This window comes from Hyperolius riggenbachi, chromosome 7 (assembly GCF_040937935.1).
Source record: "Hyperolius riggenbachi isolate aHypRig1 chromosome 7, aHypRig1.pri, whole genome shotgun sequence".
Taxonomy (NCBI): domain Eukaryota; kingdom Metazoa; phylum Chordata; class Amphibia; order Anura; family Hyperoliidae; genus Hyperolius; species Hyperolius riggenbachi.
The window spans coordinates 159,040,750-159,065,005 of NC_090652.1; the positions used below are offsets into that span (position 1 = coordinate 159,040,750).

General features: G+C 43.2%; 1 protein-coding gene across 2 annotated transcripts in view; it reads right to left on the bottom strand.

Annotated features, from left to right (window-relative positions):
- Positions 1 to 24,256, bottom strand: part of DCUN1D3 (defective in cullin neddylation 1 domain containing 3) — a 176,514-nt gene that overhangs the window by 41,462 nt on the left and 110,796 nt on the right. The window contains exon 5 of one of the 2 annotated variants that reach the window (XR_011022755.1): positions 5,670 to 5,860. The exons of the other annotated variant lie outside the window; for it this stretch is intronic. The gene's annotated coding sequence lies outside the window, so the exon portion shown is untranslated. Of the gene's footprint in view, positions 1 to 5,669; positions 5,861 to 24,256 lie in introns of those variants that run through there. 2 annotated transcript variants of the gene reach the window in all.

Sequence of the window (24,256 nt, forward strand, 5' to 3'; positions counted from 1 at the left end):
CAAGTTCTGGTCCAGCGATTTGTGGATAAGGGATACAACCCTGCGGATTTACAGGCCGTAGTGAATGAAGTATCCAGGATGGAACAGTCTGACCTATTACAAAACAGAAAGCCATCAGGAGGCAGGAGCAGAGAATTTGATCTACTGCTTGACTATAGCCATCAATATAGAGATGTTGAGTCTATTATTATGAAACACTGGCGCATTCTGCAACTGGATGGGACGCTGGGGAGGGCACTCCCAAAAAAACCTGGATTTATATACCGGAAGCCGCCCAATCTCAGGTCGAAGCTAGTTCCCAGCTTCCAGGACCCCCCGAAGGTAAATACGGCCAACCTCCTGGGTCAAAGGGGATTCTTTCCCTGCCGGGATTGCAGAGGCTGTAGAGAGGCACAGCCATGTAGAGGGGATACTCTCACTGCGAAAAACACAGGTTACCAACACAGGATAAAACAATGCATCACGTGCCGTACCAAGGGGGTGATATATGTTTTGATATGCCCTTGTGGGTTAGAATATGTGGGGCGCACCACCCGATCATTACACAAAAGGATAGGGGAACATGTGGCAAACATAATTAAAGGGCTGGCCACACATAGTGTTTCCAATCACTTTAAAACACATCACAATAGAGACCCCACTGGACTGAGGTTTATGGGGGTAGAGTCACATGTTAAGAGGTGGAGAGGTTCGAGTGTAGTGAGGGACATCTCCCAAGCGGAGGGGAGATGGATATTTAATATGCGATCACTGTCCCCGAGGGGACTCAATGTAGATTTTGATTTAAATTGTTTTATTACAAATGATGTATGAATTTTTGAACACTGAGAATCCTGTGGCTCCTTTGTATATTTAAAGTGGGGGTCACACACCTGTTTACATTACCACACTAGCTAAGGGGAGGGGATATAGAGGCCAAATAAGGGCACAGTATATGATGGGGAAGGAGATACACAGCATTCTCACTCAGTAGGCGGGTGCCAATGGAGGCACTGCAGCATGTAAACTGAGGAGGTGTTGATATTTGGGCCTAAAAATTTTTTTTTTATGACTGTTGTCTGTAAATAGAGGGCAAGGGATTGCAGCCCAGGAATAAACAACTATTGCCCAATTAAACAACAAGGTGCCTCAAGTAGAAGATCTATAATTGAAACATGTAAGTAATAGAAGAAAATATATTGAGCTCCATGAGCAAAGCCCCCTTTGATTTGGGCATTGTCGACCCCTTGAGTGTCATAGGGATGGTCATATTGGCCACCTTTAATCAGTCCCCCATGTTGAAATTAATATGCAGGATGGAGGAGGTGATTTCTATTAAATCATAAATGTGTCCTTTTTAGTTTTTAGTTTTTATTAACAAATTTTTTTTATTCCGAATGAAAAAGATAATGAAAATCATTGAACCAGAAAAAACTGGAACATTGGGACCTTTTAAAATATAAAATATATTCTAAAGCAAGGGTTTTCCACCCTTATTTTCAATCATGAGTTGATATACTGGCAAGCCTAGCTTTAACAATTGTAAAAAAGTTAGCCAAGTGGCCACAAGATGGCACTGGTTTAGACTGTAAGATTTTCTTCAGCCAAAAGGGTGGAAGTTAGTAATCTGGCCACAAGATGGCATTAACCCTCATCACAGGTTTTAGTCATCAGATAGGGCCGGGACATCAGCGTTCCAGACGGCCACTGATGACGTCATAATAAGGAAGTAGTGGATGCAAGTGCGGTCGGGCGCCCTAGGCGCCCATAGACTACACAATAGAGCTAGCCCTCAGTATAAAAGACGTCAGCGCCCTAGTGACGTCAGCCCCTGATGAGTCCATTGGACGAAACGCGTGTCGGGCGTGACCAGGAGCGCTGACGTCACTGGGATCTGAAAGGTCAGGAGACAGGCTGCCACGAGGAGCGGGGAAGTTCGGGACGCCGACACCGCCAGCAGAGAAGCTTTATTGCTAGGCTGCAATGCCTGAAATGCCTGTTATCTTCCTACACAAGTGAGTGCGCTGATATTGCGCAGGCCATAACTTTTAGCCCAACGGTTTTATGCTATGTGTGTTCTTATATGTTTTTCATGTGGAACTTGTCATTAAATATGGATCATCCAATTGTGAACTAAACTATCGTGGAAGTGTCATTGGAGTTGGCCGCTCTATAGGCTAAGCGCTAGACCCACCTGGACTGTGAGGTGGTGTCAATCTGGTGAGCTGCTAGTGTGGAGGGGCTGTAGAGACCACGAGTGATGCACAATTGAGCACTTATGCACGTGTGGGGAACTGTACTTTGTGATTCACAGTAATGCACTATGTGCGATTGTTTTTCTATGTTTAAATTGTAGAAAAGAAGAGGAGCGCTGTCACAGCACTATAGACTGATATTCAAGGACTTGTGATAGCGAATACTCGATTGAAGCATATGCTATTGCACCCGTTTGTACTTTGGCAGGCGCAGTTTGTGTCTATTATAGCTGTCATCCAATAGGAAAGCAGTGTCAACTGATGCAGAATTGGATAAGAAGCCAACGAATGACTGCTCGCTGGCTTCCCTGTGGATTGATGGTACCAGCCCTGCTTTTCTATTGTATATGCAAGACACCATTATTTAAAGATGCCGTGGACCGCATTTATATGTAATACATTTTGTGAGTGGGGGGCCGGTGACAAAGCCTCAGGGGGCCGCATTCGGCCCGCGGGCCTTAGTTTGAGGACCACTGCTCTATCTGCATTTTTTTTTCTGTTTTTTAGTCAAGATATTGCTAGTCCCTTGCTTGTTATGCTTAACTGATACCATCAATTTTATTAGGAATGATTTACAATAGAAATATACAGTTACGGTTTGTTCGGTTCCAGCTTTAACCCTCCTGGCGGTCTAAAAAATTCCACCAGGAGGCAGCGCAGCAGTTTTTTGCTTTGTTTTTGTTTTTTTTAAATCATGTAGCGAGCCCAGGGCTTGCTACATGATAGCCGCTGCTCAGCGGCATCCCCCCGCCCGCTTCGATCGCCTTCGGCGATCTCCGATCAGGAAATCCCGTTCAAAGAAAGGGATTTCCTGGAGGGCTTCCCCGTCGCCATGGCGACGGGATGACGTCACCGACGTTGGGACGTCATTGGGAGTCCCGATCCACCCCTCAGCGCTGCCTGGCACTGATTGGCCAGGCAGCGTACGGGGTCTGGAGGGGGGGGGGGGACCGCGATGGATAGCGGCGATCGAGCGCGGGGGGGCGGCGATCGGTGTGCTGACGCAGCTAGCAAAGTGCTAGCTGCGTGCAGCAAAAAAAAAATTAAACAAATCGGCCGAGCAGGGCCGGAGAAAACCTCCTGCACGGCTTACCGCCAAGGAGGTTAAATTAGGTGCAGATGTTTAACCTCCTTGGCAGTTATCACGAGTCAGGCTCGGGGTGGAAGAAACGAGCTAAGCAGGTTGTAGCCACCAGCAGGGCTTTGCAGAGCATAGCGCGCGGCGGGCGTTTTCACTCACCTCCAGGGGGAACCAGACTCCGGCAGCCATTCTCTTTCCTGTCCTCAGAGTCTCTGCATCCCTTGGGTGAGATTACGGTTTGTCAACATGACGACAGATAGCAATCTCACTGCAGGGTTACAGGGCCACCCGGAGGATGGAGGAAGAACTGCAGCGCTGGATGCCAGGGAGGTGAGTACATGCTGGGGCTGCTGGTGAGATTTTTTTTTTTTCTTCCAGGTTTTAGGGTCTAAAAGCCTGCAAAAAAAAATGCACCACTTTTAGACCCTAAAATCCGGAAAGAATCAGACTGCCAGGGGGTTAAAAACCTTGAGAGAAGGAAAGGTACACAACTGTGAAGCATGGCGGGGACTGCTAGTTTAGTGTGAGCTTGCCAAGCAGTCATTCTGTATATTCTATGTTATCTAAGAGATCCCACTCACAGGCCTGTTTAGAGATAGAATGTTGTAAAACTTAAATTGTTAAGCTTGGAACATGCACGAAGGCACAGTGGTTCGTGTTCTCGCCTTGCAGCGCTGGGTCCTTAGTTCGAATCCCAGCCAGGTCAAAATCTGCAAGGAGTTTGTATGTTCTCCGTGTCTGTGTGGGTTTCCTCTGGGTACTCCGGTTTCCTCCCACATCCCAAAAACATACAGATAAGTTAATTGGCTTCCCACTAAATTGGCCCTAGACTACAATACATATACTACATTGTATATAACAGACATATAACTATGGTAGGGATTACATTTTGAGCTCCTCTGAGGGACAGTTAGGCCTCGGTCACATCTGCTGCGCTGAAAAACGTGTGAAAGCGCGCGGTAAGAAACGCATGCGCTTGTGCGCACTTTAGTGCGCGTTTCTGTGCGTTGCGCCGCTTTAAAGCACGTTTTGCTTGTTGTACCAGCAGCAGTTGTCAATAAAACTTGGTTTTTGTATGTAAATGTATTTTTTTCTCCAATTAGGGGTAAAAAACGCATGCGCTTCTATGCGCTTGTACGCGCTTCTATGCGCTAAAAAAGCGCACCCATTCACTTGCATTGCTGTGCGCTTTCCAGCCCAACGCACAGAAATGCATGCAATCCTACGTTTCTGTAACGCTGCTCAGCGCAGCGCATAGATGTGAACTAGCTACATTTAGTTACATGGGAAAGTAAATACCTTGCTGATCGCACAGGGCAGTGCACAGAAAAAGCGCACAGAAACGGCCCTGATGTGAATGAGGCCTTAGGTGACAAGACGATATACTCTGTACAGCGATGCGTAAGATGTCGGTGCTATATAAATACTAAATAATAATAACCAAGAACATCAGTCTAGCACAAAGCTGTTCTAGCTACCTCCCTAACCTGTGCTCTACATGAGATAATATTTGGCTTATAAAACAATTCCGACTGTAGGAGGGTTGGATTAGTTTTGAAGGTCTGTGATTGCAGCTGTATCTTTATTCTATCAAACTATCTGAAGCCCTGTCCCATGGAGTGCAGTCACACTGGACAGAAATGACACATTAGCCTGGGAATGCATGGGCACTGCCTACCCATGCAGAGATGGGCCCCTCTGCTCTATGCTCAGCAGAATAAGGCGCTCTCCAAAATTAATTGCTGACTGAAATTACGTAATTCACTATTCTTCCCTTGTTGATACTAAGGAAGATGACCAATCATGGGCAAGTTCAAGGGTTGCCCTGCTCATAGAGTACAGGGACACAATAGTTATAGGTTTGTATAGAGTTGGCAACAGTGAACATTACACCAGAACACCAAGCTCCAGAATCAATAAAGAGGCAAAAGGGGTGGCGGCAGGCACTCAGAATGGAACACAGCACAAAGCCTTCTATCGGGATGTATGTAGTAAACTCAATAGTACACTGAAGTGTGCTCACAGCTGGTAAAAAAAAAAAGTTTTGTATCCATCGAAAAGAGAAAAAACAGCTTGGGGCTACTCGGTATTTATTAGCCACATCATAACGTACAAAAATGACAGTTTGGCAGTGAAAAGATTGTACTTTATTGAGGCTGTGGGGTTGCTGGGATTTCAGTGTTTGCTGGTGGTGCTTAGGGCCAACAATTTCAGACATCTTCAAAAGATTACTCCGCACACCTTCCATAAGATAAAACCAAGTCCTTTTATTGAATCATCGTAGAAAAATAGAACAGCATGCAAGCTGACGCGTTTCTGACCCTGCCGGGTCATTAGTCGTAGCTCAGACACCTCTTTGGATGCATTCAATATTGGAATCGGTCAAAAGTCCATGTAATCGGCCCCATGTAATCGGCCCCATTGAGCACTGGGATATCATGTCTCACTCCATCCACCAACGCCACCCTGCACCACAGACTGTCAAGGTCTGGGAGAAGATCCCTCGGAAGACCATCCACCACCTCCTCAGGAGCCTTCCCAGGCGCTGTAGGGAGGTCACACACACGCCTCATTGTGTCTTATTTCAAGGACATTACATCAAAGTTGGATCAGTCTGTAGTGTTTTTTTCCAGCTTTAAAAAGGTGGGTACACACATCAGATAAAAGTCTTTGGAAAATGAAAGATCTTATGCTGGAGATACACGGTACGTTTGTTTACCGTGTATCTAACAGCTGATCCGGCCAGCTGAATATTATTTATAATATTAAGCTGGCCCGATCAAGCCGCTCGACCCGCGCCCGCTCGATTCCCGCAGGTGGACAATGGCAGGGAATCGCAGCGGCTGATAAGGACTGCCAGCGGGGACGAGCGGGAATCGATCCACGCGGGGACGCGGCTGGGGTCGATCTGGCGGCTAATAGGCCGCTGGATCGACCCATCTATGCCCAGCATTAGACCAATTTTACCCCCTTACATGTAGTATGAGAGCCATACTCTACACAGTCTATTCTATTGAGCTGAACTCCTCATCAGATAAAAATCTTTGCAAGATGCTGCACACAAAGATGCTGTACACATGCAACAGATCAGTATCTGCAAAAGATCAGTTCCTGCAAAAGGCATTCATAGTCTACGATATCTGCAGATCTCCTACACACCTTGTTTAACGGACAATCATCTGCAGATCAGATCCACCAGGATGGATCTTTGGATCTGCAGATGATAGTCAGATATGCAGATGAATGTCTGTTAATCAAGGTGTGTATGATGATCTGCAGATCTCATAGACTATGAATGCATTTTGCAGGAACTGATCTTTTGAATGTGTACAGCATCTTTGCGTGCAGCATCTTGCAAAGATTTTTATCTGATGGGGAGTTCAGCTCAATAGAATAGACTGTGTAGGTATGGCTCTCATACTACATGAAAGGGGGTCAAATTAGTCTGTGATCTTTCATTTTCCAAAGAATTTTATCTGATGTGTGTACCCACCTAAAGGAGTGATCAGGCTAAATGAAGAAAATAAGCGCTACTTACCCGGGGCTTCCTCCAGCCCCAAGCTCCCAGCATGGCGGCGCTGTCAATCACTGCCACGTGGACCGGAGCGGACCGCGCAGGCAAAGAACTACTGCGTCTGCGCAGTCCGCTCCGGTCCACGTGACGGTGATTGACATCGCCGCTCGCGCAGGCGCAGTACAGGTCGACCTGGAGGTCGGCCCGATGTCATCGCCGGGGACCGGGACGGAGCTGCGGCGAGGGACAAGCTTGGGGCTGGAGGAAGCCCCGGGTAAGTAGCGCTTATTTTCTTCATTTAGCCTGATAAATCCTTTACTGTTGTGTGACTCCAAATCCAGACCTTTCGGGGTTGATAAATTCAAATTCGATTGATAATTTTTGTGTGACTTTGTTGTCAGCACATTCAACTCTGTAAAGAACTAAGTATTTAATAAGAATATTTCATTCATTCAGATCTAGGATGTCTTTTTTTGTGTTCCCTTTATTTATTTTTTGAGCAGTATATATTTGAATTTTATAATAGCATACTTTTCGTTTACTCATTCTTCACTGTACACATCTCTTAAATAAATTCTATGTTGCCAGAGTAAATCAAAATTCGACCAATCAAAATAACTTCCCGTTGATTTTGATTGGTCCAGTATTAAGCTGCATACAGTTTACATGACATTTGAATGCATATTGGAAATATTTGTATCTCGCGGAATATCACCAGATGTTACACTCTTCAGTTTGACAACGGCAAATAAGTGGCCTGGGTGGGGGGGGGGGGGGGTGAGAGGGGAAAAAAACACAGATTGCAGCCTCATTGTGTAAGGACATTTATTCCAAAATTAAAATACTTATTTTGCAAAAATGTATCTAAACATCAATAACTGCACCAATTTAGAGCAATGTTTAAACATAAAAAGTATACACAATGTGAATGATAGTGCCCCTTTAAAATAATCATTCGAATTAGTCCCAGCCTGGTAGGGACATCAGATCTGCATATGTTAATAAAATAATCTGTTATTTAATGCAATGCACGGAAGCAGTGTCACATATCGCATAAGTCTGAAGAGCAAGGAGAACCAAAGTCTCAGCGAGCCCTCACTAGCCCTGAGAATTGTTTAGCGTGATCTCTAGTGACCAATGGGAAACTCAGAAAAAGGAGGTAGTGCTGCCTTTCAAAGACACTGATTGGTGCAGCAATATGGCCTCATGGCTATGAGAGATGGACGCATACACATGCTAGTTATCTTAGGACTGCGTACACAGGCATCATGTGCAAGTGGTGAACCCAAGGTGTTGCAAGTCCATAGTTACATGCAACTGCAAGCAACCTACTTGAGGGATCTCTGTAATCCCCAATTTCAAGCAATACAAACTGCTACACTATATATCACAACCCTGCAACTAGTTCTCATGATACAAATTTGTAAACACACCAGAAACTGTAAAAAGTAGGCTTTACCCTATGAAATCACGCAGTATAGGGTTACTGATGGCAGAACTGAAAGGACATCCAAGGTGAAAATAAACTAATGAGATTAACAATTATATCTATCCTCCTTTAAAAAAAAAAGACTTTTTAGTAATCCCACAGTTTTATTCTATATTTAAATGTACTTTTTAAGTTTTCACTGGTTCATGACCTCTTCTCAGTGACACATTCATTGAAGTATGTCAGAGCTAAAATCTATGAACTATTGACTCTTCATCTCTTCCCTGCTCTCAGAAGCCATTTACTACTAGTAAAGTGCTTTATGGCTGCAATTTTTTTTATCAGTGAGGATTACTCTATAGTCTGACCCAGTCCTAGCACAAGCAGAAACTGTCACTTACATACCTGATTTTTAATTCAGGCAGAGAAAGAAAAAAACGAACACAGCATAGTTATTTATGTGCTTGGTGCTGTACATACACATCTATCACATTATGTCAAGTCCCCTCGGATGTCCTTTAACCTCCCTGGCGGTAAGCCCGTGCTGAGCATGGGCCATGCTGCCGGAAGGCACCGCTCAGGCCCCGCTGGGCCGATTTGCATAATTTTTTTTGTGCAATGCGATCGCCGTCGCCACCCGCCGATCCGCCCCCCCCCCCCCCCCCCCAGACCTCGTGCGCTGCCTGGCCAATCAGTGCCAGGCAGCTCTGTGGGGTGGATCAGAGTCCCCTATGACGTCGGTGACGTCATCCGGCCCGTCTCCTGATCTCCGATCGCTACATGAAACCTTTTTTTTTTAAAAATGACTTTGCTGCCCCCTGGCGGATTTTGATAAACCGCCAGGAGGGTTAAGGTGAAAAAGAGCTAGTATGGTTGAGGTGAGCCAGCGAGAAAGTCCACAGGGAACAGTTCTCCAATTGCAGCAATGTCCACAACTTGAAGCATTCTAGTTTACTGAATAGTGTGGGCGTATAATTACTAGAACCTACCTGAAAGTCCAAGAAAGTGCTGTCCGCTCAACCACAGAAGCAGATTTCCTGTATTGACTTTCCCGCTCGCTCACCTCAACCACACTAGCTCTGGTTAAACATTTTTCATTTTTGTTTGGATGGGGAAGGGTTAGAAGCTCTTTTGGATATTAACCCTTTGCCAAACCTAGCAAGAAGTGGCTGCAAATAGTAATTCAATCAAAATGGCAATACGTTTTCTCCCATATGACAGCTAGTGAGATACACAAACCACTAGAGTGTAGCACTGTATAGAGCAGTGCAGTGCTGAGGTGTGATTGATTTTCAGTGGAATTCATTCTGAAACCTATTGAAGATCAATGTGCAGTATGTGGAAAGAATAGATCTGTATAAGGCCCCCTGCACACTGCAAATCCAATTTGTGACTCCGATTTTCCCTGTTTGTTATCAAAAGAAAAACGCAGAAAAAACAGCATGCAGTAACAATTACAAATCACAAATCGGAATCCCATGTAGTGTGCAAGAGGCCTAAAACACAAACACTGGTGGACATGACAGAAGGAAGCCCCAGATCTGTCCCTGATCATAGTGAGCAATCATTTTACTTCTGTAGGTGCCAAATGTTTGTATGTCCACCTTATGGGGCCTCTCACTCCGGCTGTGTTTTTGAAAAGGATTGCAATTTTTCAAACGCAAGTACAGTAAAGTTAGAATTGGAATCGAGGGAATGCAATCACACTGAATGAATGCATTTCCAATTTTCTAAAAAGGCATTTGTAGTTCTGCTGCATTTTCCTGCATTTCGATTGAGGTCAACATAGTGAAAATCGCAAAACGCGCTTGCATTTTGTGATTTTTGTTGTGAAAGAGCCCTTCTTCCTTTACTCTCCTGGAAAGACGGGAACTTATGACTTCTGTCCACGCTTCCACGCCCCCATCCTCTAGGCTTGCTCAGAAAGTACAAATGTTTCTTAGTTTTGTTTTTTTAGATCACCCAGCTAACTTAATTTTTAGTAAACCGGCAGTGATTATGTGACTGCCACTGCTTCACACACTTCTTTGGCCCGAGTGTTTGAGCCACACCGACATCTGGGAGGCTGCCACCACCCCTCCCAATCAGGATGTGGGAGGAAGCATGGCCAAGCTGCCACTCAACTCTTTCTTGCTGTAGGTATCAATAGGAGGGGGATAGTGAAGCCATTGGGTAAGAGAAGTTTGGATGCCCCAACGCTGTGTCTTTAAAAGAGATGCATATACTGCATGGTTTTCTGTACAATTCAATTTTATAAAACTGAATGATTGCATCTTAGGGAAATATTGTACTGTACATGGGCATTTTACATTTTGTGCAGGTGTCACCCAAACACTGCTGGCATCTTCTTCCCTGAACTGCTAGGATGAAACACTTCACTCAGTGCCCCTTTTGTCTTACAGGATCTTCTTCACAGTGGAACGTTGTGTTCCCTGTATAACAGGAATGCAACAGAACAAAAAAGTTGTACCGCACATTATGGTCACATACAGTGAAGCATACAGTTAATGAAAAGTATGTTTCCCTGTACCTGCTAATGCGCACTTTCACCGGTAATGCACTGCATGCCATACCGAAACCCGTTATATCACATTATACCACAATGCTACCGCCACGCTGTAAACGCTGCTTAGATGGTGCGCAATGCAAGCCACTCTACAAATTGGACATTACACCACATTGCAACACTGTGAACGAGGCCTGAGGAAGTTCCTGTTGCATTTTTCCTCTTAACCATACTCCTCTCTCCATAGAGCAGAACTTGTAGCATGACTGGGAGCCGGACAGCATGCGGGTACAAGCCCTTAACCCCTCCAAAAGAAAACAAAACGTACAGATAGTACCAGGCAACAGATCTAACCTGTGATCTAGGCTTAAAAAGACGGGGAAAGGTAAATCTCCCCAAAGATGTTACAAATATAGTAAAAACAAACAAACAGACAAGGGTAATCCATTCTCATTATATTCACATTAAATAAAAAAAGTTTCGTCTTGATTTGCACCCAAAACACAAACTAAAACTAACATTTTTCAAGTAATTCTGACAAAATAAAATATTCATGTGAATCGGAAAAAGACAATTAAAAAAAAAAGCCATATGAATGGGAACCCAAAAATAAGCCTGCAAAACCTAAATTTCATTAGTCCATAAGGGAATAGTGCAAAGAAGGGATTAAGTGAGTATACATTCTGGCAGGTGTGGCTTGCTTGACTTCAGTGACTATAAGGTGCTAAAGTACTTTTCTGATGAGGCATGCTACTTATAGAAGGTAAGATACATAGCCCAGAGAGTGTGATGGAACCTGTGAACCGGACCTGTGCTGAGAATGTAGCCAGATGCAGATAAAACGGAAACCTCATTACATCAGCTAAGTAAAAGTCCATCAAAGTTTTGCCAAGAAAAAGGTTGCCATCTATCTACATGGGAAATTTGTGGGACAGTTCACCTGAGCGCTCAGTAAGAAGCCACCGGCAGTCTTCAGTACAGGTCTGTGGTTCATCACAATGGGCATGATTTACAAAGCTTTTACACCTGTTTCCCTCTGTTTTCACCTTATGTATGCTTTCACCTTATGTATGTTCCTTTTTTAAACTCCCAAAGAGCAAATATAATTAAGGTAAGAAAAGGAATATTGAACAGAAGTTAATCACAAACAACTTACTTTGATTATTTTGCTTGTAAATGTGCTGAAAGGTTATTTTTATCAATTAGGTGATGTCATTTATGAGAAGTTTTGTGAATAGAGCCCGTATTTGTATCACAATTACAGAATCTGGGACAGCAGTAAGCAATGGAATATGGACAGTAATGCATGTTTTCATTTTTGTCTTAAGGAGTTCTTAAATTTATCACAGAGAAACTTCCTTTTACTGTTGGTACAACATGGTGATCTGATATAGAAAAGATCAACCTGCCAGCAAAGCAGGTGATTTAGGCACCACCATAGACCACAATGTTAACAGTGACTATAACGACGCTAAGTAACTTTTAATTTGGATACAGGAGGTCAGCTATCACGAAGCTACTCTCCGGCTTATGTCAAGGGTAGGAAGTGGCAGTGTATGCAGTTTGGCTGCTATGTAGCCAAATTCTGGATATTGGCAGGGGTAAATTGATAAGGTGGGATGCAAAGGAAAAGTCTATGCTGGGCACCCGGCGGCTACAAAGCCTGAAAATTGCACCTAAGCAAGCAAACAGTTCATAAGTTGCAAGTACACACTGCTGGCTGGGTCAGGCATGAAAAGCAATGAAGAAAGATCTAAAGTTACGATCAAATACAAGTAGATAGACCAGGCACCATCCTGTTATAGCGTTTATTGCCCAAGCTTGCAGCCAAATTTAACATGCAGTAATTTCATATGGGTACATCAAACCTGTCCGGCATCTTGCCAGTTTTCCAACATGTCCCAAAGTGTGCAGTTGTGGTGAGGAGGGTGGTGACCGGGGGAAGAGTGGATAAGGCACAACAGCTGTTTCGTGCTGTTACAGCGCTTGCTCACATGCTAATCCGGGTGAATGGCGGCGCGTCTCGGTCTCCGGCATCAAAGCGGGAGGCCCTGCCCGGTGCGCCCGCCATGGAGTGAGGGGAGTGTTGGGTAAGGGAATTGAAAGGTCGCCATTTGGCGATAATGTACATAACATGTGCAAACAATAATATGAGTGGGCATGAAGCTAATAACTTAGTCAGGCTGCGTGCTTAAGTGTCACCAATTCTCAGTGGCATTGTGAAAAAGGTAAACGGCATACAGGGATTTTCCGCGGTCAGACAGATTTGATTGGTCTGCTGAACAGTTGCCCTGGCAGCCTAACAGGAACCAACTCTCTGTAATAGCGTTATACTAAAGATAATAAAAATACACTTTATTATGACAATATAAAACCTCTCTAACTACCGTTAAAAACACCATGGGGAGAGACACCTCTTTATTGTAATTGGAGAGATGTAGGGTTTATTACCCAATCATCCAAGGTCTCAAACATCTACGTAAGTTTTATTGGACCATATCTGGCTTATACTGCAAGGGTAAAGGGGAACACAAACCTACAGAATGCCGCCCACGTTCCTGTCCAGAACACGGCGCACTGTACTGGCCGTGTGGGCGGGCGTCAGCTATCAACCCCCAGTCCCCATATTGAGATGAGGTCCAGACCCATTGCGGTCTATCCTGCCAGGCGTCCCCGGGGTGGGCGGCAGTGCACCGTTCCAGTGGGAGACGAGAATGGGGGCGCGGACACCACCACGGAGATAGACTAACAACACAGTTATCGTACATCCGCGTCGGGGTCGTCCCCCTAGGTCGCGCTCCCCAAGTTTCACATTCACCAATGTCTTGCGAACAATAGCACGCTTGGTACAGTACAGTGCGCCGTGTTCTGGACAGGAATGTGGGCGGCATTCTGTAGCTCTGTGTTCCTCTTTACCCTTGCAGTATAAGCCAGATATGGTCCAATCAAACTTAAGTAGATGTTTGAGACATTGGATGGTTGGGTAATAAACCCTACATCTCTCCAATTACAATAAAGAGGTGTCTCTCCCCATGGTGTTTTTAACGGTAGTTAGAGAGGTTTTATATTGTCATAATAAAGTGTATTTTTATTATCTTTAGTATAACGCTATTACAGAGAGTTGGTTCCTGTTGGGTTGCCAGGGCAACCGTTCAGCAGACCAATCAAATCTGTCTGACTGCGGAGAATCCCTGTATGCCGTTTACCTTTTTCACAATGACACTGAGAATTGGTGACACTTAAAGAGAATCTGTAATGTTAAAATCGTACAAAAGTAAACATACCAGTGCGTTAGGGGACATTTCCTATTCCTCTCTGTCACAATTTCGCCGCTCCCCACCGCATTAAAAGTAGTCAAAAACAGTTTTAAAAAGTTTGTTTGTAAACAAACAAAATGGCCACCAAAACAGGAAGTAGGTTGATGTACAGTATGGCCACACACAGAAAATACATCCATACACAAGCAGGCTGTATACAGCATTCCTTTTGAATCTCAATAGATCATTTGTGTGTTTCTTTCCCCTTGCAGCTATCACCCACTGAAGAGTTACAGATTGTTTCTTCCTGCAGACAGCTTTGCCCGGTGTCTGTAATTCCTCAGTATTGTGACTCCTTTCACAACAGAGGAGGATTTTTATCCAGCTTGTAAAAGATAAGAGAGCAGACGCTGCTGGCTTATGTAAATAACACACACACTGGAGTGTGCATAGAGGGGCCTGGAGAGGGGTGTGCATAACATATCAGCACGGAAGAGTTGGCAGCCTTCCAGACACAGGGCGACAAGTCTGACAGGGGAAAGATACATTTATTTATTACAGAGACGGTGATAGTAAAGTGCTGCAGTAAGCCAGAGCACATTAGAACAGGTTTAGGAACTTGTAGGATAGTAGAAAACAGGATGAAATTTTTTTTACATAGTCTCTTTAAAGAGAACCTGTACTGAGTAACAATATTTAAAATAAACACATGAGGTAATTTCAAATGAACATTACATAGTTACCTTGCCATCAGTTCCTCTCAGAAGCTCACCATTTTCTTCTGACAATAATCCCTTCCAGTTCTGACAATATTTTGTCAGATCTGAAATGTCAGTTGCTGTCAGTTTTAGCTGAGAGGAAAACTGATGTACCAGGTAATGTCCATGTTTCCCTATTGCTGAAGTGGGCGATGTTACAGTTCAACTGTGTGCTGATCAGAAAGCTGTTATGGGTAATGGCCATTTTCAAAATGGTGGACGGAAAATTCCCTTGATCACAGTGAACAAACAGGACGCGGGACAGGAGAAAGACACTGATGAGTAGACTACATGGAAGGTAAGTATGACTTGTGTATGCTTATTTTGACTTTTAATTTTCAGTTCAGGTTTTCTTTAAGCACGCAGCCTGACTAAGTTATTAGCTTCATGCCCACCCATATTATGTTTGCACTTGTTATGTACAATGGCGAACTTTCAACTCCCTTACCCAACACTCCCCTCACTCCTTGGTGGACCAATGGCGGGGACGCTGGGCGGGGCCTCCCGCTTTGATGCCGGAGACCGAGACGCGCCGCCATTCGCCCCGGATTAGCACGTGAGCAAGCGCTGTAACAGCGCGAAACAGCTGTTGTTCCTTATCCACTCTTCCCCCGGTCACCACCCTCCTCACCGCAACTGCACACTTTGGGACATGTTGGAAAACTGTGGCAAGATGCTGGACAGGTTTGATGTACCCATATGAATGTTAAATTTGGCTGCAAGCTTGGGCAATAAACGCTATAACAGGATGGTGCCTGGTCTATCTACTTGTATTTGATTGTAAAGTGATAAGGTGCCCAGGGTTTGGCTATTATGTAGCCAAATCCCACATTGGCTATCATTCATGAAGCATTCCCGCATGCGGAAATGCGTAATACCGCTGACTATACCGAGCACTGAGCAAGTTGTGTATTCATAAAGCCTCTTTCCGTATGCGGAGCTGACATTCCCGTGCAGAGTGACAATGTACCGCCTTGTGCGGTGTTGATACGCAGGTATCCAGAAAAAGTATCAAAATGTTCATTCATAAACATTTCCGCATAGCGGTATGCGGACGGGGATTATTGATCCCCTGGATGTAGCGGGAAGCTTGCGGAGTCCTTGTAAGTGAATGGGACGGACCTCCCACACAGCAGCAGAGAGAACACCGCATGGAGGGACTCGGCCAGCTTTTCTGTTTCCGCATGCCTACCGCCCGCCTACCGACACCATTATCCAGAAAACCTCCGCACTGCTACCGCACCAGGCACAATGTTTATGAATGACCACCCAGAAGGCTAAACTACCGACGGCGGTATTCTCCCGCACGGGTTCTCCTTACCGCCAGCAAGTTTATGAATGATAGCCATTGACTGTTAGTGATAGGTGTGGGTGGAGCTGGTAGGCAGAAGCAATACCCCTGTACATTCTCACCTGGCCTAGTGTGGGTGTAGGTAGGAGGTAGGGTTAGTGTGAGATGAGTTAGGGAAAGGGATACCGAAAATCTGCTTTTTATCTGCATTACCAGCCACCCAAATCTGCAGGTGGCATTTTTTCTTTAGATGTACGCTCTGCCAGTGTATAGCTTGCACAAGATACTCATTTCATAGTTCTTTATCATAAAGAACACATTTGGCTTTGAAAACAAGTAGGGATGTTATCCTGCATTCTACACGGCGAACCCCCTTCCCCTTTTTTCTAATTTTCTTTCATTGTAAACACTCAAGGTGGCCAATGGAAACTGAAGCATGGCGGTGTGTCTTTTTGTCCTGATGGCTGCAGGATTTCCCAATCTGCAGCCTACTACTTAAAGAGAAACTCCGACCAAGAATTGAACTTTATCCCAATCAGTAGCTGATACCCACTTTTACATGAGAAAAATAATGATTTTCACAAACAGACCATCAGGGGGCGCTGTATGACTGATTTTGTGCTGAAACCCCTCCCACAAGAGGCTCTGGTACCGTATGGTACTCCTGGCAAACTGCCACAATGTAACAATGTTCAGACAGGAAATAGCTGCTTACAGCTGTCTGTTAAAGCCAGACCAGCTAGAAACAGCTCCTTAATCTGCCCACAGTAACAATGTCACCATGTAATACATGTCAGAATGTGAATCTGGGAGAGGAAAGATTTTACAATGAGCAAACACTGACTAAATCATTTATACATAATTATGGTAAAAATGAAGCACTTTTTTTATTACATTATTTTCACTGGAGTTCCTCTTTAAAGGGAACCTTAACTATGAGGGATAGGGTTGTTTCCTTTTAAACAATGCTTGAAAGACAGGAAAAAGAACCGAGAGCCAAATCTGGTGTAGTATGTTTCAACCAAATATGGGAAAAATAATTTTTATGAGAATATACTCACAAGTGTAGGTCACCACGTAGGCGACCACTATGTAGGCAGGTGGGGAGAATTATAACCTGACCCCACTCAGGTATAAAAAGTCGCTCTCTATAGAAAGAAAAATTGGGGAAACACCCCTCCACCTGAGGTGGACAAGCTGTAAGTAGTGATTGGTATATAGAGGCGCCAAAATAGGATAAAATGAATTAAAAGAAAATAAAAGGAGGGGGTGGGTGGATCCACTACCCTCACATAAAATGACCAGGCTGAATTCAAGCCGTAACAGTATAAAAAAGATATTTATTAGTCTCCAAATACAATGCAACGCGTTTCACGGGCACACATCCCGCTTCATCAGGCAATTCTGAGGTAGGAGAACACTAAAAAGGAACAAGAAAAGACAAAGGGACAATGCTAAGAGGAACTCAAAATTATAGTAGCAGTTAACCACATTACTAACATCAGTGTCAGCATAACAGTATATAAAAAAACACATATTCCGCTTGACACTGTGGTACGTGCATTATTGCTTCTAATGGTTCAGAGTTGCAATCCCATGTAATCATTACATCTTAATAAAATATGATGTTTGTCTACTGGTAGACAACGTTTGGTATGCAATGGCCCTCCACCCTGTGGTGGGCAAAGTACGTAAGGATATATGCCAGATTTAGTTTATTGCTATGTGCACCATGCACGGCGGCATGTGAAAATGAGGAAATAAACCAACCGTTTGACTTACCAGTAACAGGTCATGCATAAGCTAGAGCGCCTCTGTAGAGTGTGGGCGCTCTCCCTTAGATCCTTTTATTAAGTGATGAGCGGCTAGGATCCCCCGCTAGCCGGATACAAACCCCGGAAGCGGACGTGACGCTGAGGACACAAAATGTGTCAATAGACCATTAGGCCATAGAAAGGAACAGGGTCGTACCATGTGATGTTGTTAGTGCGTCCCTGCGTCTGACGTATGCGTCATGACGCCGGTGGTTATATGCGGGGAAGTCTAGGGAGGTATAGTGTGAGGCGGCGCATGCGTGTATACACAGCAGTGCGCCGCCGTCACCATGTCTAAGAAGGGCGCAGTGCCCTACTCAATGAGAGCGTCTACGGTGTGTTTATATATGAGACCGGCACAATGTCATATGTCTATTGGGGCAGGAATTTGCCGGCCAAAGACGAGTATACAGGCATCTGTTATAAATAGATACCTACAATTATAAAGAGACTGTGTAGCCCTTTGTGTTTTCTACTGCCATCCGATGGTAAAATGTTATATTGCACTCATCCTAGAGTGTTTAAACTCATCCTAGAATATTCAAACAATCAGGAAGATAGCCTCTATCTGCCTGATATTGATGGTATTCCTGGTCGCCCAGGCTTATCTGGTGATTATGTCATTAGTTCTGTGGCATATTACCATTATTCTGAAAAGGTTTAACCTTAATGGTCAATATGGTAATATAGGTTTATTCATAACACCTGTTAAAAAGAGAGATAGTACATTTGAAGACGAATTTCAGACATAAATATAAAATGTACAGCATATTAGTATATAAAATATATATAAAAATAAAAAATTAAGAGGTATGGATAAAAGAGAGGACTATCATGGACTTTTAAAACCATGATTCTTGTAAAAGCTTTAGATGTGGTTTTTAGTATGATTTTTCAATATAATTTCTCAAGCACCTCATTGAGCCCTTCTGGAGCGAGGGTTCTCAGTGTCTGAATCCAAAACATTTCTTTTGTCCGTATCGCCTCAGAAATATTGGTGGTATGTATTAGTTCTATGAGCGTGATAGTGAGGAATTTGGGATCACCATTGTGGTGAATACTGAAGTGTTTGGATACACTGTGCGCGGGGTACTTTTTAAGAATGTTTCTCTTGTGCTGTCCAATTCTGTCCCTAACTAGTTGTGTGGTTCGACCTACATACTGTAATTTGCAGGGGCAGGAGATGAGATATATGACATTTTTTGAGATACAATTAATGTTGTGTTTGATGTGAAAAACTGTATTTGTAATATTGGAATGGAATTTATCTGTGTTGTCTACAAACTGACAGGCTGTGCAACGTGAATGGTTGCATGGGAAAGAACCTGGGATGGCTGAGTCCATGTGGGGTATATCGGTATTGGAGCCCGATCTCAATTTGCTGGGAGCCAGGATTCCGCGTAGGTTTGGAGCCCTCCTGAACGTCAGAAGGGGATCTCTTGGTAGTGTGGTTCTTAAATATGGATCTTGTAGTAGTATTTCCCATCTATTTTTCAGAATGGAACGAATTTCTGTGTGTTGGGTACTATAGTCTGTGATGAACCGTGGAAAGGATGGGTACTTCGATGATTCCTGTGTGGTCTTATTAGTCTGTGAAGTGATCGTGGCTTTCTGTTTGGCGTCTTGGATGAGTTTTTTTGGGTAACCGCGTTCTATAAATTTTTTTGTTAGAATATTGGATTGAGTATGAAACATGGAGGAATCTGTACAATTTCGGAAGATTCTGCGATATTGGCAGTAGGGTGTGTTGGTGGTCCATGGGCGATGGTGAAAGCTGTTGAAGTGTATGTAATTGTTTGAGTCTACTGTCTTAAAATGTGTTTTGGTATGAATGGCTAGGTCTTGTATATAGAGTACCAAGTCAAGGAACTCTATAGATGTAGAATGGTATTGAGTAGTGAATGTGAGACCTGCTGGATTGTTATTGAGGTACTCAAGGAAGCGTGGGATAAGGGTACATTCACCCTTCCAAATAAGTATAAGATCGTCTATGTACCTTCTATAAAAGACGATGTTTTCAGTAAATGGACTTTGATCGTTGAATTTAAGTAGTTCTAGGAGCCCCATCGCTAGATTTGCATACGAGGGTGCGAAGGAGCTCCCCATGGCTGTTCCTGTGGCTTGATGGTAAAAATCGTCTGAAAAGGAAAATACATTATGTTGCAGGATAAATTCTGCGCAACTTTTTAAAAATTGTTGTTGTGTGAGGGGCATCTTGGGGTTTGTTGTTAGGTAATAGTCTAATGCCCTGAGTCCAAATGAGTGTGGGATGTTGGTGTATAATGACGAGACATCACATGTCAGCCAGCAATAGTCTGCCTTCCATGTGACTTTTTCCAGTAAGCTAATGAGGTGTTGAGAGTCTTTTAGGTAAGATGGTAATGATTGTACCAACGGTTGTAGATGTGTGTCTAAGAATTTTGATAAATTACTAGTCATGGAGTCAATCCCAGATATGATTGGTCTGCCGGGGGGATTGGTGAGGTTTTTATGAATTTTTGGAAGGTAGTAAAAGAAGGGGGTTTTTGGGTGATGGTTAATGATAAAATTGCGTTCATTTTTGGTGATGATGTTATTAAAAAAGGCTTGATTAATGAAAGATTTAAGATTGAGATTAAATGTGGGGGTGGGATCTGTACTGAGCTTAGTGTAGTGGACGGGGTTGTCTAATAATCTATGAGACTCTTTGATATAGTCTACAGTATTGAGGATCACTATACCCCCTCCTTTGTCCGCAGGTTTGATGGTGATGTTACGATTGTTCCTAATTGATTTGAGTGCTATTTGTTCCAGTTTTGTAAGATTGGGAGAAGGTAAAAAATCAAAATCTATTTTCTGGAGATCACTAAGAACTAGAGTGTAAAAAGTATCAATGAAGTTGCCCTTTGAAGCTGTGGGGTAAAATCTAGATCTACCTTTTAACTGGGTGGTGATGAATTTTTCAATGGCTATGTCATTGGAATTGGCCAGATAGGTGGGATGTTGATCGTTATCGGTAAGGATAAGACTGTTGGCTGTGTCTAATAGAGTGGATTGATGTTGTTTGATAGCAAAATGTCTTTTTAATGTTAGTTTCCGTACATATGAATTGAGTTCTACAAACAGTTTGGACATTTGTGAGGTATTGGTGGGGCAGAAAGATAATCCTTTCTCCAATAGTTTCGTTTCCGCTCTGGACAGTGTATGGTTTGAAAGATTAAAAATACAGCGTGTTTGTGTGGATGGTGTTGTTATCGTGTTGATACTTGTGTCCGATTTCTTTTTTCTACGCCCTCTTTTCCCACTTTTTCTGTCTCCCAGAGCGGAAACGAAACTATTGGAGAAAGGATTATCTTTCTGCCCCACCAATACCTCACAAATGTCCAAACTGTTTGTAGAACTCAATTCATATGTACGGAAACTAACATTAAAAAGACATTTTGCTATCAAACAACATCAATCCACTCTATTAGACACAGCCAACAGTCTTATCCTTACCGATAACGATCAACATCCCACCTATCTGGCCAATTCCAATGACATAGCCATTGAAAAATTCATCACCACCCAGTTAAAAGGTAGATCTAGATTTTACCCCACAGCTTCAAAGGGCAACTTCATTGATACTTTTTACACTCTAGTTCTTAGTGATCTCCAGAAAATAGATTTTGATTTTTTACCTTCTCCCAATCTTACAAAACTGGAACAAATAGCACTCAAATCAATTAGGAACAATCGTAACATCACCATCAAACCTGCGGACAAAGGAGGGGGTATAGTGATCCTCAATACTGTAGACTATATCAAAGAGTCTCATAGATTATTAGACAACCCCGTCCACTACACTAAGCTCAGTACAGATCCCACCCCCACATTTAATCTCAATCTTAAATCTTTTATTAATCAAGCCTTTTTTAATAACATCATCACCAAAAATGAACGCAATTTTATCATTAACCATCACCCAAAAACCCCCTTCTTTTACTACCTTCCAAAAATTCATAAAAACCTCACCAATCCCCCCGGCAGACCAATCATATCTGGGATTGACTCCATGACTAGTAATTTATCAAAATTCTTAGACACACATCTACAACCGTTGGTACAATCATTACCATCTTACCTAAAAGACTCTCAACACCTCATTAGCTTACTGGAAAAAGTCACATGGAAGGCAGACTATTGCTGGCTGACATGTGATGTCTCGTCATTATACACCAACATCCCACACTCATTTGGACTCAGGGCATTAGACTATTACCTAACAACAAACCCCAAGATGCCCCTCACACAACAACAATTTTTAAAAAGTTGCGCAGAATTTATCCTGCAACATAATGTATTTTCCTTTTCAGACGATTTTTACCATCAAGCCACAGGAACAGCCATGGGGAGCTCCTTCGCACCCTCGTATGCAAATCTAGCGATGGGGCTCCTAGAACTACTTAAATTCAATGATCAAAGTCCATTTACTGAAAACATCGTCTTTTATAGAAGGTACATAGACGATCTTATACTTATTTGGAAGTGTGAATGTACCCTTATCCCACGCTTCCTTGAGTACCTCAATAACAATCCAGCAGGTCTCACATTCACTACTCAATACCATTCTACATCTATAGAGTTCCTTGACTTGGTACTCTATATACAAGACCTAGCCATTCATACCAAAACACATTTTAAGACAGTAGACTCAAACAATTACATACACTTCAACAGCTTTCACCATCGCCCATGGACCACCAACACACCCTACTGCCAATATCGCAGAATCTTCCGAAATTGTACAGATTCCTCCATGTTTCATACTCAATCCAATATTCTAACAAAAAAATTTATAGAACGCGGTTACCCAAAAAAACTCATCCAAGACGCCAAACAGAAAGCCACGATCACTTCACAGACTAATAAGACCACACAGGAATCATCGAAGTACCCATCCTTTCCACGGTTCATCACAGACTATAGTACCCAACACACAGAAATTCGTTCCATTCTGAAAAATAGATGGGAAATACTACTACAAGATCCATATTTAAGAACCACACTACCAAGAGATCCCCTTCTGACGTTCAGGAGGGCTCCAAACCTACGCGGAATCCTGGCTCCCAGCAAATTGAGATCGGGCTCCAATACCGATATACCCCACATGGACTCAGCCATCCCAGGTTCTTTCCCATGCAACCATTCACGTTGCACAGCCTGTCAGTTTGTAGACAACACAGATAAATTCCATTCCAATATTACAAATACAGTTTTTCACATCAAACACAACATTAATTGTATCTCAAAAAATGTCATATATCTCATCTCCTGCCCCTGCAAATTACAGTATGTAGGTCGAACCACACAACTAGTTAGGGACAGAATTGGACAGCACAAGAGAAACATTCTTAAAAAGTACCCCGCGCACAGTGTATCCAAACACTTCAGTATTCACCACAATGGTGATCCCAAATTCCTCACTATCACGCTCATAGAACTAATACATACCACCAATATTTCTGAGGCGATACGGACAAAAGAAATGTTTTGGATTCAGACACTGAGAACCCTCGCTCCAGAAGGGCTCAATGAGGTGCTTGAGAAATTATATTGAAAAATCATACTAAAAACCACATCTAAAGCTTTTACAAGAATCATGGTTTTAAAAGTCCATGATAGTCCTCTCTTTTATCCATACCTCTTAATTTTTTATTTTTATATATATTTTATATACTAATATGCTGTACATTTTATATTTATGTCTGAAATTCGTCTTCAAATGTACTATCTCTCTTTTTAACAGGTGTTATGAATAAACCTATATTACCATATTGACCATTAAGGTTAAACCTTTTCAGAATAATGGTAATATGCCACAGAACTAATGACATAATCACCAGATAAGCCTGGGCGACCAGGAATACCATCAATATCAGGCAGATAGAGGCTATCTTCCTGATTGTTTGAATATTCTAGGATGAGTTTAAACACTCTAGGATGAGTGCAATATAACATTTTACCATCGGATGGCAGTAGAAAACACAAAGGGCTACACAGTCTCTTTATAATTGTAGGTATCTATTTATAACAGATGCCTGTATACTCGTCTTTGGCCGGCAAATTCCTGCCCCAATAGACATATGACATTGTGCCGGTCTCATATATAAACACACCGTAGACGCTCTCATTGAGTAGGGCACTGCGCCCTTCTTAGACATGGTGACGGCGGCGCACTGCTGTGTATACACGCATGCGCCGCCTCACACTATACCTCCCTAGACTTCCCCGCATATAACCACCGGCGTCATGACGCATACGTCAGACGCAGGGACGCACTAACAACATCACATGGTACGACCCTGTTCCTTTCTATGGCCTAATGGTCTATTGACACATTTTGTGTCCTCA